This window comes from Seriola aureovittata, chromosome 5 (assembly GCF_021018895.1).
Source record: "Seriola aureovittata isolate HTS-2021-v1 ecotype China chromosome 5, ASM2101889v1, whole genome shotgun sequence".
NCBI lineage: Eukaryota > Metazoa > Chordata > Actinopteri > Carangiformes > Carangidae > Seriola > Seriola aureovittata.
In genome coordinates this window covers 19,638,354-19,642,657 of record NC_079368.1, presented here as the reverse complement: position 1 = coordinate 19,642,657, position 4,304 = coordinate 19,638,354, and the positions used below count along the sequence as shown (strand labels likewise).

At 38.1% G+C, this 4,304-nt stretch overlaps 1 long non-coding RNA gene across 4 annotated transcripts in view; it reads right to left on the bottom strand.

Annotated features, from left to right (window-relative positions):
• The window catches only part of LOC130169689 (uncharacterized), a 47,537-nt gene that overhangs the window by 41,043 nt on the left and 2,190 nt on the right, over window positions 1-4,304 (bottom strand). For all 4 annotated transcript variants that reach the window (XR_008827860.1, XR_008827859.1, XR_008827858.1 and 1 more), the window contains exon 3: window positions 1,982-2,100. This is a non-coding gene — a long non-coding RNA (uncharacterized LOC130169689). The remainder of the gene's footprint in view (window positions 1-1,981; window positions 2,101-4,304) is intronic.

The following is a 4,304-nucleotide window of genomic DNA, read 5'->3' as shown; positions in this document are numbered from 1 at the left end:
GTTTCCTGCCTGAACCCAGTTATGAGGTTTAAAGGGTTTAAAAACATCAAACATAAAGACACAGAGATAAAGAGTCACTGACAAGCCTCTCTGAAAGCTCCTCTCTCTCAAAGTGTATGAAGATGTTCTCTGTCAGTGTCTATCGAAAATGTTCTTTACATCAAGGATCAAAGCGGAGCTACGTTCCTTTTCATCATGAAGTTATACCTGTCAAGGAATTACCTCCAGTTTCACCATCACTCTCTAACAAATCACACCTGTAGTTCACCTGAAGGGCTTTACGTGTTTGAATCCCAACTTTATTCGAATACAAGATGAATTTCTTTCCTTAAATCACTTGATCTGGTGACTGACATGTCGTAACATCAGCGTAGAGAGTCGAAACAATAGGAATAAAGGGTAGGTGGGCTAATTTCTTAACCTAGACATTGAGTTAGTTTCATGCCGGACTCAGCTGCAGACTCACAATCCATTACACAGGGTGTAAGGTTAAACACAGTTGAATGGAGCACTTGTTTAAGCTTTCAAAAACAGCTGCAAATAATGATGAATTCCATTACGGATTAAGCATCACTTATTTGGTGCATAAATGATCAGATAATTGTGAAAAAAATGCCCATCAAAGTTTCCTAAAGCTCAGAGTGGCATCTTCAGATATCATCTTTTATTGGTCCAAAACCCACAAAGATTGTATTTATAATGATATAAAACAGAGGAAAAGCAGCTAATTCCAAAACTGGCAACTTGAACTGGGGTATTTTTGGCTGTTTTGCTTAAAGGAATAATCATATTAGTTGAATTCAGCTCTAAATCTAATATGAATAAAAGGCTTGCCACACTCCAGAAACACTTTATAGTATAATTAGATCCAGTCCACAGTATTTTAGTACTGCATGTGTTACTGCTACATTATACTGGTGTGCAGGGGATTTCTGACATTCTTATTGATTGCAGTAAAATTAGTAAGTAAGAAATTGCATGATTTCCTCTCGGTTTTACTGATGATGTTTTCATGTTGTGACAGAAAGTTTCTATAAAACCTTCTGGATCTATTCATAAGTCAAGACCAGTCAAGACTTTAACATGTTTTATGAAGACTTTAATTATTTCCCCATTTAACTGTTTAAGCCCAGAGAGAAGCATCAGCAGCAGAGTGTTGACTTTGTCAAAAATGAATTGGTAGGGCGTCGTGTAGTGTAGTGGTCTATGCAGGCGCCCCATGTGTAGAGGCTACAGTCCTCGCTGCAGTTGGCCCCGGTTTGAATCCCACATCGGACGGCCTTTTGCTGCATGTCATTCCCCCTCTCTGCCTCCCCGTTTCCTGTCTCTCTCCACTATACTATCAATTAAAGGCATAAAAAGCCCAAAAAAATATACTTTAAAAAAAAAAAAAAATGAATTGGTTTGACTTTGCCTTGCATAGTTATAAATTATAAAATTCTCAGCTGAAAAAAAGGAAAAGTTTTCTTTAAAACTCTTTTTCACTGACCTTTGGCCACTAGGGGGCAGTATAACAAGTAGTAAACACAATACTGAGCTAGAGGGTTTAAGTTTTGCAAAGTTGGTGTGATGGACCGGTTCTCAGACAGTTGCGCATCACTACGAATGACCCGTCACATCTGTTTTTTCATAGTTAATGTAAAAATATCATTCAGTGCAGCTTTAAAGATTTTTTTTCGATATATATGATTGGTGCTCTGACACCGTACCTCCTGCATTCCCAAAGATCGAATGTCAATTACAACGATTGGTACTGCAACAAATTCCAAATTGAACTTCTTATGTTAATGAATTTATTTTGTTTAATTATGTTATTTTTCCTGTTTTCACCTCCCCCCCCCCTAAAGCTAATTACACCAGTTTTTCTTCTATTCTTTTTTTCAAGAAAATCAGTAAACTACAGTAGCAGTCATGGGGTGTTTAAAATGGCAAATGCATAATTGAAAGAATCCATTTAAACAAACATTTTTTGGATTATTACCTTAAACACTGTCAGTGTTTTGTGTGCTGCATTTCAGGCGTCTCCCGTTCGCTGCAGAAGAAAATAAGAGCTGAAGGCTGACCTCTAGCTGTCACCTTCCCACCCTCCTCAAGAGAGAACTGTAAAGACAGAGAGATGTAAGAATAAACAAATGATTCTGGCTCTTTGAAGATGTGAGGCAGCGGCGTCTTTCATGTGTTCCTGCAGAGGCTCACACTCATGTGGACAATACATCTGATGTCACATTTGATGCAGTGAAATCTGTATCTCGTGTGCTGGGGTTCCTGAGTTTGCAGCAGTTTCATAACTATCTTTCTGAAACAAAGATTTTAAACATTGTGGTGACATCGCCAACATAAGCATGTTAGCAATGTCTGTGTGGGCATGTAAGCCTCACCAAGCTGCTAGCATGACTGTAGACTCATAATAATGTTTCTCAAACAAACAGCTGCTGCTGATGGACCTGATTTAGACCTGATCCACTTAAATCTTGAAAACACAATCATTTGTGGCTGATAATTGAACAAAATGTACATATTAAATCAGTGTGACTCGGATCTGAGGTTTTCCTGTTTAAAGAAAAAAGTCCAACTGTGCCTCAGCTATTGCTGCTCTTGCAAAGGTCAGTCCTGTTAGCATCGGGCAGTGAGCCACCACGCAGCCGAAACAGCATGTTGTATCATCTCAGAATCATTACACCTGTGAGTCAGACATGAGTAAACAAAACTTTGGAAAGTGGCTGCGAATTTTTTTATTTTTATTAATCAACCACTATTTTCTGCTCACGTCACTCTCGGAGCTGCTTGTTCTCCTGCAGTCTCATCACTGATCTCCTCAACGTCATTTGTAGCTCGGATGATTTATTAAAGAGATTTTCTGACACTTCAACCACTGGGAACAGCAAAGGAAATAATGAGATGAGTGTGAAGCTGAGCAGTTGTTGGACTACAAAGGAGAAAACCGTAGGTGGACTTGTTTAAGTTTGTGTCTGGGAACAAAAGTTAATTGGGCTTTGGCTATGGCAAATTTCCCTCTTTATTACCTTACCTCTTTGTCTGTATCCAGTCTTAATGCTAAGCTAAGCTAAGCTTTGTATTGGATGTACAGACATGAGAGTGGTATCAGTCATACCTAACTCTAATCAAGAAAGTGAATAAGTGAATTTCACATAATGTCAAACTATTCATCTTATTAAATTTGTCAATGAGCAAAAATGTTAACTGTTTAGAAAAAAGCCCTGAGGCCAGTTGCACAAAACACCTTAAGTTAAGATTTTCCTTAAAGTCCAAGTTCAAATTTATTAAAATAAAAACAGTTTCACAAAACACCCTTAACTCTTCTCCCTTAAGGTTTCCATAAAATGTTCACTTAAGTATTTAAGGTTTTTCCCCTCATGTCTAATACCTAAGGAAACACTGAGCGTCAGTTAAGCTGTTGCACAGAAGACCTTAGCAACCAAACTAAGGAAAAAACTAAAGGTACCTTTAATTGTATGTTAACCGCAACATGACTGAGTTTATGGTGATAAATGAAGAGAATGAACACGTCCCAAGAAGATAGTTAGATTCTCAGACAATTTATGATTTGTCTGACCGTCATTTTTTCTTGCCTTCTTCGGCCATTTTTTCTTCTGCAGTCCAACTTTCAGAGACTATAACAGGTGAGATGACAATCTGCATCACAAGCCCTAATACCAAAAAAAAGTCTTGTGCAAGATTCTGTGCAACTCCCTCAGCTAAGGAAGAAATCAGCCTTAAGTATCAAACTTAAGAAAACTTAAGGTGTTTTGTGCAACCAGCTCCTGGTTTTCTTCGGGTCACAATAAAGTTACTAAAGTTCAAGCTACTAAAGATACTGTCTGGTCTTTCAACCAGCAGATTCCTCCACTGATCTGAAAGCAGTAAAATCCTATAGTGGCTGTATGAGTCCTGGATGTAGTTTAAACTCCATCATCACTGCTTCTACTGATGAAATTTTTATTTAAATATTATACTATATTATTTAAACTCAATTTTACTATTAATTTATTATAAGACTTGACTTCTAATAACTCTCTGACAGCAGTACGGCCGTCAATCCTGGTTGATGGCGTTTGAGATGACTGAGAACTTTCACATCCTTATAATGGAGTCATTTCCACTTGGATTTCAGGACGTCTTCAGCCATTTTTCCCTCCTCAGTTACTGAATAAAGTGTGAATGTTGTCCTTGTTCTTGAGCTGCACTCCTGCCATGTGAAAAGGCTGTAACGTTAACCAAATTGAAGTCAGCAAGGTTGAAGCTCAGAGTGTTTCCCCAAACATTTGAAAGCATCATCAACCGCA